The 10,974-nt window shown below is 37.0% G+C and overlaps 1 long non-coding RNA gene across 1 annotated transcript in view; it reads left to right on the top strand.

Annotated features, from left to right (window-relative positions):
* The first annotated feature begins 472 nt into the window (after positions 1-472).
* Positions 473-10,974, top strand: part of LOC134739874 (uncharacterized) — a 185,356-nt gene continuing 174,854 nt past the window's right edge. The window contains exons 1-2 of the long non-coding RNA XR_010126952.1: positions 473-592; positions 4,021-4,078. This is a non-coding gene — a long non-coding RNA (uncharacterized LOC134739874). The remainder of the gene's footprint in view (positions 593-4,020; positions 4,079-10,974) is intronic.

Genomic DNA, 10,974 nt, shown 5'->3' with positions numbered 1-10,974 from the left:
ACTTTACCAAGTTGCTTGGTCTGCCTCTTTATTTCCTAGCTCATCCCTTAGTGTGGTTTGTGGGTAAGCACTGACTGCATGTCACATGCACAAGAATGTTGTTGAAATGGGAACAATCTGTGTTGGTGGACTCTGCCAAGGTTGAATAGATCAAAATGCCACCTAACTCTAGGGAGGAGAGGTGGAGAGTTTTTTAGTTTTTGGTTTTTAAATATAGGAATGGTACGACATGGTAAGTAAGGTTGCTTTCTTTAAAGAAAATAATCCACAGATCCTGTAAAATCAATGAACTGAAGTTGACAGATTGATTCAGAATGATGAGTTTTTTTCCTCAGAGTTAACATAACCTGCTGTACTGAACAAAGTGGTGTTTTGTCAAGCACTTGGCCAGCATGTGTGTTAGGGCTAGCTCCATTCGGTTCTTACCCTATTCTGTTCTCACTAAACGAAAATTTTTTTCAAAAATCTCTAGGTTCTTAGGAGAGTTGGACACATTCAAAACACAATATGTGATTAAGAAGATTAAAGATTAATACTTATTGATGGATTACTGTGTGCCAAACTTCCAACCGAATCCTGACAAATCCATAAGGTGAGTATTTGTTGTCCCATTATAAAAATGAGAAAACAGGCTCAGAGAGTGAGCAGCTTACCCAAGATACCATTAAATGATAGAACCTGAATTTGAACCTCAGAAACCAATGCTCTTAAGCACTATAACATCTGAAAACTAATTTTAGCCATCCTACAATAAAAACTCTCCAGTAAACTGAATTAGTAAAGCATTCTCAATTATACCATTTTTAGATGCTTTTCAGAATATTTATAGTAACTAGGAACTAGGCTACAAAGTGTCCAATGGAAGAGTTGTTTTTTTTAAAAAAAAAACTTGATTGAATAGATAGCAGTGCTTTACAATTAGTAATCAGTTTATCAGATAATTACCTGCTGATGGATGCTTCTGAACTAGTGCATGGTACTTAAAAAGTAGCTTTCCCCATTTCTCTGCAATCTTATTTACCCTATAATTTGCAAAATAAATCTTTTATTTAGAGATAACAGAAACTTTTTTATAGCTCCTATATGATTTATCTCAAATTCTAGATTTGTGGAATCCAAATTAAGGAGTTTAACTGTGAGGTCTTGCATTTCTGGTTTCTCTTTGACATGCCTATACGAGGAAAAGAAGGCAATCAGCTTCCAATGTGGCAGAGAGTGTACTAACTGCTTTCTGGAGAGAAAAATATATTCTGGGGACATTTATAGCCTGTTCAGCAGCTGTCAGAAGGTCCTAGGGCTACAGCAGAGCCATGAGGCTGGCCCTGCCCTGGAGTCCTCTTGCCCCTGGGGCTGGGGAATGATCCAGAACAAGCCCATGCAGAGCCATGGCAGCATTCAGCCAAGGCTGGCATTCCCCCACTTATCTCATAGAATCAGGGTCTCTGCTCACAGAAAAAGCCCAATCAGCCTCTTTAATAAAATTCCTTTCCCAGTATCTTTCCAGAAGAAATTAACCACTTTATTGTCCAGAAATACACAGGCTGCATTTTGATCAAATAATGGAAAAGGTGTGTGTGTATGTATGTGTGTGTGTGTGTGTGTGTGTATGAGAAGGAGAGATTTGGTAGGAGTTTGGTTTTTTGAAAAATCCCATTTCCCACAGTCCCCATGTTTTCTTATTTATTTATTTATTATTTTTGAGGCAGAGTCTGCCTCTGTTGTCCAGGTTGAGTGCAGTGGCCTGATCTCGGCTCACTGCAACCTCCGCCTCCCAGGTTCAAGCAATTTTCGTTCCTCAGCCTCAAGAGTAGCTGGGATTACAGGTGTGCGCCACCACACCAGCTAATTTTTGTATTTTTAGTAGAGATGGGGTTTCACCACGTTAGCCAGGCTCATCTCGAACTCCTGACCTCAGGCAATCCACCCACCTCAGCCTCCCAAAGTGCTGGGATTACAGGCGTGAGCCACTGTGCCTGGCCCATATTTGCCTATTTAAATTACAGTATCAATGTAGTGGACATACATTGTTTCCCAGAATCCATTCTGCCTTTGGGGAACCACAACTCCCTACTCTGTGCCCCCACTGCTTCTCAGGATCGAAGCAGGAGCTTTGCTGGCCAATGAGAATGAGCCCTGGCCCTGGCCCCACTTACTCCCTCAGGGAAGGGTTTGGGGACCAAACTGGCAGAGTTCTCCCTGAGGTTCCTGCTAGAGCTAGTAGGAAATTCTATGTCTTGCTTTTGCAGATCATTTTGTCAGGTCTGAAGTTAGCTTATGAATGGCTGAAGTTTTTTAGTTACATGAGGGAGGTGGCTGTCTGGAATGAAAAGAATGAGGGCAAAACACAGAGAGAAGAAGAGTTGGTCCAGAGACAACTCTGAAGACATCACCTGAACCCCCAGATCCAGCTGCCCCTAGGGCCATCTCCATCCATGGTTTCCCAGTGACATGAGCCAAACCATCCCTTTTGGCCTAAGCTAGATTCTGCTCAATTCTGTTGTTTTCAGTTAAGGTCTCTGAGTAAGACATTTTTCCATGTATATTCAAACACCTATACTTTCTTTCCCCTTTTACAAAATAGGGTCATCCTATACATATTGCTTTACAACTTGCTTTTCAACTTGATGTGTCACTGGCACTTTTCCAGATAGAACATTTAGAGCAACCTTGTTTTTGTTTTGTTGTTTGTTTTAAACAGTAGAACATGCCGTATGAACACATCGTTCCTCTATTTATTTCTACTTATCAATGAGTGGACATTTTGTTGACTTCCTAGTTTTTTTATATTACAACTCAGTCTGCAATATACATCTTTAAAAATTAGGCATTTGAGCAAGTACTCTTATAAGATAAATTCATGGCAATGGCATTTCTGAGTCAACAATTTTATAAAATTTTTCATAGAAATTTTATAGAAATTGCCAAATTGCCCTCCAGGAAAGTTATGTCAATACTAGGCATATATTTTTAAAAACTTCCTTTCCTATATGCTAACCAAGGTGCGAGATATTATTACTCTTTTTTATCTTTGGTAATCTGAGAGGTGAATATATCTCTCATTGTTTTTAGATGTGATTCTTTAAATTTTACTAGACTCTTTTCTTCTGTTTAATGGTTATATATATTTCTTTATCTGGGACATGCTTGTATATATCCCTTGCCCATTTTCTCCTGGGGTGTTCATATTTTTCCCGGTGATTCATAATAGCTTGTTATGTACCAGTACACTGCCTGTCATATAGAGTGTCATTTTTTCCCAATTTGCTTCATTTTTAAAATTTTGTGTTTGTGATGTCTTTTACCAGGCTGAAATTTTAATTTTCACATAGTATATAAATATTTTCTTCTTTTGTTCATTTAAAAAATTCAGTAAGGTTATGAATCTACTTCTAACATTTACTCTCAAGTATTTTAATAGCCTCCAGTAAAGAATTTAAGTTTGTTGGCTAGAAGATTGTGTGCTAATACTTTTAGGCTACTAGATGTAATTGGTAAAAATTTTGTGAGGAAATCATTGCATGTCTCTTTTTAAGTTGTTCTATTCCCATCTATGACATAATTTTGACTCTGAACAAGAGTTTGTAGCCCATTTTTCTATTAAGTAATGATTGGCAGTTGAGATGGGGGATGGTCAAGGTTTCTAGCTCATCTCTGCACCATCTTGGTGAATGATCTTGAGTGAACCAAGTAAGCTTTCTAGTTTCATCTTCTCCATTTTAAAAGGAGTGGGTTGGATGAGATAAGCTCAGAACTGTTCTAGCACCAAACTTTCAAGAGTCTATGAATTCTTTGCTGGTATTTTTTAAAATGTAAATCTTATACTAAGTGATATACCATTTTCTAATACACAGTAAATAGTACTTCATAGTTTCTTTTTAGAGTGTGTTTTTGTGGGGAAAGAATGAAGGAAGAAGATTACATTTATTAAGTGCCTACCAGGTTCCAGGTACTATACATATATTGGTTTATTTAGTCTCCACAACAAACTTTTGAGATGGAAAATGTAACTCTATTTTATAGATGTGGAAACCACAGTTCACTGAGGTTGACATTTCCGGGTTCATACAACAAGGATGGGGTAAGCTGTGATATCATCTGATCTTCATGTTTTTTTATATAGGTATTATAGATATTATCTTCTTTAGCTATTTTTGTTGATAAACTAAACTTATTATTGGTTTCTTTAATTTTTTTGAGTAGGTAAATTATTTCAATGAATATATTTGGGCACATGTGAAATTATATATAGAGAGAGTATATATAAAAATTTTATATATATACATAATTGTGTATATATACATAATTGTATAGATACATAATTGTATATATAAATGTATATATAAATGTATATATAATTATATGTATAAATGTGTATATATACATATATACATATATAATTGTATATATAAGTGTATATATACAAGTTATATATATAATTGTATATATAAATGTATATATGTACAAATTATACATATAATTGTATATACACACACACTTTTTTTATGCCAACATTGTTTTTTAAAATGAATTTCTTCCATTCTTACCTTGTCAGTCCCCAAACCCAAGTATCTCCCACTGTCTGCTTTTGTTTTCTGATCATTACTAAAGTAATTCCCCAAACAGCTTCACTGATTGCCCCACAAATTCACACTAGGTCCTTGGTGCTGCTCAGGAATGCGTTTTATTATTCACCATTGACTTCCTATTGAATTTCCCAAAGCAGAATTTCCGAGACCTTAGTTTCTTTCTCTATATTTGAACCTAGCACTTGCTTCCTTAATCTCAATAGGTGGCACTAACAAAGCTGACTTGGAATCCTCTGATGGATATTCTTTCCATTTCTCTCTTGTTCAAAATGTTACTTTTTCCTTCACATTGTTTTCCACCTGAGTTTCTGAGGAAATATGTATTCCCCTTTGAGCAGTGCTCACCCTAATTAATCTTACTACATACAAAAATAAAAATAAAAAAACCTAAGACAGACACTTTCAATTGCCCACAAAATACCAATGCTGTCCTTTTCCCTCAAATTAACACAACCCTGATTTTTAGCTGAGTTCATCAATGTCTAGTTAAAAGTTCTATACCTATGTAACAAAACTGCACGTTCTGCACATGTACCCCAGAACTTAAAAAATACATGTATAAATACAAAAGTTCTTTACAAAAATACAAAAGCTTCTCTACAAGCTAGGCAGGGCTACATGATTGAGTTCTGACCAATGAAACGTAAGAAGTACAATTTGGCAATTTCTGGAATATTTCTTTTTAAAAGAGGTTGTGTATCCCCTGTCATCTACCCATCCTGCTGCCTGGAATGCTGGGATTACACACATGTAACCATGTGGCTAGTCACAGTTCTTAGAATGTGTTTTGGTTATTTATTGCCATGTGGTTCAAAGCAATGATTTCATTATTTCTTATGATTCTGTGGGTTGACTGGACTCAGCTGGGTAGTTGTTCTTCTCTGTGTGATATCATTTGGGGCTGTATTCTTCTGGGGCTAGACAGGAACATCCAAGGTGGGCCAAACACATAACTGACAGTTGGGGCTGACTTGCAGTTGGGACTGTCAACCAGAGTGCCTCAGTTTTTCTCCACATGGCTCCTCACATGGTGAGAGAGTTCCAAAGGGCAAGAAGTAATGCTGTTAATTCTTTTAAGGCCTGACCTTGGAAGCCTTATAATATCGTTTTCACTATATTCTAATGGTCAAAACAGTCCCCATAATTAAGAAGCTTATGCATATAGTACAGAAAGGAATTGTCAGGGCCAACTTTGGAGACAAGCACCACAGATCATGATAATAAGAGTCACACCCAAGGAATGACAGGGCTTAGAACTCAAAGGATTCCATAGTTGCCATTTAGTGCCCTGAAATTTCTTATGAGAGAGCCAAATAAGTTTCTATTTTAGCAACTTCTATTTTTGGTCGCCTCTCACATAAAGGTGAACCCAATCCTACTGAATACATCAACTAAACAGCAACTTACCCGACTACACTCCTTGACTTTGCAACCCCATCCAGTTGCTACCGACTTTACTTTTTCTCTCTCGCCATTTATCCCCTTATTTCAGGGTTATTTTTCATGAGAATTCCTCAAGCAAAGGTAATCACTGAAAAGAGAGAGAGGGAGGGAGAACAGAGAGAACAGGGAAGGTGGGCTATCTGGAGAGATGGCACGGGGTCACTGTAAAAGACTTATCTTTGTGTTAGTAAGGCATAAGTGATTCAATTTGGGGACAATCAAGTCATTTCTCTATCAGTCAACAAGATAAAAAAATAAAAATGCTTAATATCTGTTTAAATGAGAAGATCATGACATAGGTCAGTTATATAAATATGGTCATTGGAACTCTCCCACACTCCTAGTGGGAATGGAAAATGGCACAACTGCTTTGGAAAACAATTTGGCAATTTCTTAAGAAGTTAAAAACACACTCACCTATGACCCAAGAGGAAAGAAAGTGCATGTTTATGCAAAGATTTGTACATAAATGTTCCCAGAAGCTTTATTCATAATAATCAAAAACTGGAACATCCCAAATGGCCATCAACAGGTAAATGGATAAACAAACTCTGGCACATCTATATGATGAAATAAGATGGAATAAATAGGAATATCTGGAATACTAGGAATAAGTAGAATTATCTGTAATAAAGAATAAAGGACGATAACACACAACATGGGTGATTCTCAAAATAATTATGCCTAGTGAAAGAAGCCAGGCAAAAGAGAGTATAGTATATTGCATGATTCTATTTACATAAAATTCTGTATTAACAGAATTCATAGTGATAGAAAGGCAATCAGTGGTTGTCTGGGAAAGGAGGGATTCATGGGGGGGAAAGGATTATGAAGAGGCATGAAGAAACTTTGGAAGGTGATGGATGTGTTCACTATTCTGATTGCAGTAATGGCTTCATGGATGTTTACATAAGGCAAAACTTATTAAATTGTACATTTAAATATATGCAGCTTATTTAGGGTCCATTAAACCCATAATAAGTTGTAAAATTAAAAATGGATATATTCAGACAGAATTTCTTTAGATTTAACTGAATAGACAAATGTACTAATCATGAAGACAACTAAGAGTCAACTTCTTTTAAACCAAAGACTTTATCAAGTTTCCAGGAGTTTTTTTTTTTTTAGTTTTTAATGGACAACTCATTGCTTATGTCTAAAGAAAGCACTTCATACTTAATTGTAGCATGCACATACATTTTCCTATATCATATGTCTCTTGCATTAAAATTTTTGATTAACCTCATAATGACTTCACTGACATTACCTAAAGTGGTGAGAAATTAATCTCTTAGGCATACAGAGGAATGTTGGATGTGTGGAATTCTTTTTAATCCAAAAAATGAAAAGCACTTAAGATTCTCTGCCTAAGATGTGCTCTTAGAATATTTTTACTCTGATATCGGTTGCAAAAAAAGCATTTTTATTTTTTTTAAGAAATAATGCTTCTCAGCTTTGACTGACAGATATTTTAAACATGACCTCTCCCATTCTGTTTTGAACTGATGATTTGTAAGTAAATATCTCCTACTCTTTAAGTTCAAATGATAGCCGCCTCTGAGGCAGCCATGCATGAGGACACGTGCGTTGTGTATTCTGCTGGCGCTACCCTTTCTCTACACATTTTCAAAATTTCTCTTTGGTAGAGTCATCGCAGAGCCAGAAGGAAAATGGGTCTCTTCATTATAGTTACAAATCCCCCAAAATGTTATTATCAAGTTTGATGGTCTACTTTATCTACCAGACCTCATTTCACATCATTTCAGACTATTTCTAAAAATCCCAAAAATTAATCCCTCCCTCCAAATAAAAATTTGTAACAATATTTTGAAAAAAAAAATTCTCCCCTTATTTAACTAGTAGGTTACTTGACGAGTACCCTGCTACAGAGGTGTCTTTTTAAGTTTTCACCAGTAAAGAAATAAAACATTTTCTTACATTCAAAATTGTCACTAATACATTGGTTCTTTGTGGAGGAATCAAAACACACACACACACACACTACACTACAATATAGTGTCAATAAAAATAGAAATCAACCACATATTTCACTAAGATCATGATCCTAAAAATGATTATCTCTAGAGAACAGTATTTAAGAGGACACTGTCATTTTCAGACATGTTTTAAAAATCAAACTCATTTTGTAGCAGAATTACAGAATAATGTTTTAATTAAATTTGTTTCTTAAAAACTATCAGATTTTTATTTCTTTTGGGGGATACTTTGACCAGTTCGTTGTTCAGTTCTACAAGTTAAACTTTATTTGTTGCTATTAATAATATTAGACATATTAAGAATATTAGAGAGATTGCATTAATTGCTTTTTCATCTCAGAAAGGCATGGGAAATTTTGCTAAACAGTCATCTTCAAAGGCATGCAATAATGACATCCCCATAAACATCCTAAGGAAGACACTCAAAGTACCAATAATGTAATCAACAGGCATAACTTGCCCCTTCTTGAAGAGCTGAGTAAGTTAAAACTGATGTTAAAGAACACGTAATACATTAAAGTTGCTATATAGAAGGGTTCAATATGTCCAGGGCCCTGTTTAAATAATTAATCTGTGTGCTTACACATGCTGTGAGGCTTAGCAGCAGAAACCAGGCCAAGGGATGTCTCAGCTGAGGCTTTCCAGCAGAAAGTTCTTTAAAACAATGCTCAGGCCTTTAACATAGCAGACTGAAAACCCTCTGCTTACAGAGCAGATGGTTATGTAAAAACAATGCTCAGTTTGTGATGAAGTCCTAAAACCAAGATTAAATCAAGACTGCAATGGCCACAAGTTTTACAAAAACCATAAAATGTGGATCACCTAGCATGCAAGACATTTTACATAAGGTCTCTATGTCCTCTCCTTTTGAAGGATGAATGACTGTAACTGCAGACCTTTACAAGGACAATGAGAGCTCCTAATGGAGGCACTAAGGCAGCTGGCCCAGAGGCAGTAAAGTTGGCAACCTCATTGGCTCCCCTTGAGAGTCCGGCCCACCACAACCATTCTTTTAGATATACATGGTCACTTAGATCTGCTTTCACGGTTCCTATCCTGATAAGACACCTTGTTTTTATTTATTTCAAAGTGTACTTCTCCCCACTAAAAATGCTGGAGCTCAGAGACAATACCACACCAATATAAAAGTCATTTATTCCATGCCTTTGGATATAACATTTGTTACTAAAGAAATGTCCATGAATAACACTGATCACAGAAAAAGAGAAACTGTTATATTAGAAGTAATGTGATTCAGTCTTCAAATCTCAGACTTTCCCCATATAGATTTCATGGGCTACTATAGCCTCCACCCCCCATTCCCCTGCCTTCATCTACATCCAGCGGGAAGTAAGCACAGTGTGGGCTGCACCTGGACTCCTCTCTGTGGGGTGTTCCAAATTGCACCTACTCAGGATGATCCCTGGCTGCCTTTGCTGCCTCATCTCATCTTAGCAGTGGCAACTTGCCCTGGACCTTGTAATAATAGATGTCAGTGAATATATATTCATGACTGAATGAATATGCCATTGACCATAATGCTCATTTTAAAAGAAGGAGGTTCCCATCAAGCATGTAGCTTCCCAGAGTGATTACTTAAAAGATGGTCTGAACTTGTATGTGTGCGTGTATAATTCAGTGGGCCCAGTGAAATCTGATTTTAGTATGTTTAGGCCATAAAATCCCAACCCAGGAGGCCATAAAGAGAGAGTTATCATAGAATGCCACCTTCGTCAAGACACTAACCTTTCAGAGTTGTTACTGTCCAATTGTGAGTATAAGGAAACAGAAGCTGTCAGTCATTTTCCCTGAATGTCAATGCTCTGAACAATGACTAGGAACATTTGTCTTTTCCATCTTCCCTCTCTAACTTCTTCTGGTAATACCTAGTACCACCACATAGAAGAGCGAAAACAAAAAAACCTCGATGAGATGTTCTTCTGCCCAGAAACAGTTCCAAGCAGAATTTAAAAGTGATCAAAGACTAAAAACTTTCATTTCTTTCTGGTTCTTTTTTCAGTGGCTTGTCTCCTATTTTCTTGTGGTCAGCACAAGTCCTCTGTATGCTTCATGGAGCCTCATTGTGTGTCTCCCAGCCTGAAGGGACCATGTCCTTGAATGATGAGATAGCTCTGTGTCCACACTGTTGGACCTCTGGCCTCTTCCTGTCAGGGAGGTGGGCAGGGAAAAGCTGCAGGTCGTGTACTGACATAGAAAATGGAGGTACCTTTTGCTGGCATTGCTCTCTTGTAGTTTGTAATTGCAAAATGAAACTCGCTGTGTTACTAATCCAGAAAGGCAGCTGGAATTTTCATGTCTGCTATAAAATGCCCTGCTAAGGTCATATTGGATTATATTATAATCATGGGATAAATCCTTCAATGAGTTATCTCAGCCACACTGCAGATGGTAGAGTAAAGCAAAGTGGGCTAGGAGCTAACAACTCGGAGAAAAGCGAGGGCACTGAATTAATGAACCATGTTCAGTTGAAGAACTGCATTTGGTTTGCTGTCTGCTTCACCATGTAGTCTCTACCAAAGGACCATGTGACACATGAACCAAGCTTATTGCACCCATTTGGATTGACTTTGTTAGTATTTTCCATGTCAAATGTACCTATAAGGAAATAGCCCTCATTGTTTGCTATCACTGAGAGGATCTGTCCCCATAATTATTATTCTCTCCGGTGTCATTCTCAGGGATGGGTTGGGGTAGAAGGCAGTATTTTCCTTTTACTTCATCTCTTCTGAAGAACCTAACAGAGCGACTCAAACATACTAGCTGTTCATGTAATATGACCTGTGGTTTTTTTACTCTTTATTTAAAAGTGCTAACCTGGGTCATCACTCTCAGGAAGGATTGGTGAGATAGAAACACTATTGAGCTTTTGGATGGAAATCCTGGGTGCAAATTCAGCCTCTGAATTCACCAACTTTATAAACTCTCTC

Source organism: Pongo pygmaeus, chromosome 6 (assembly GCF_028885625.2).
Source record: "Pongo pygmaeus isolate AG05252 chromosome 6, NHGRI_mPonPyg2-v2.0_pri, whole genome shotgun sequence".
NCBI classification, from domain to species: Eukaryota; Metazoa; Chordata; class Mammalia; order Primates; family Hominidae; genus Pongo; species Pongo pygmaeus.
Note: the sequence above shows the minus strand (reverse complement) of the source record. Positions and strands in the feature narration are given on the sequence as shown.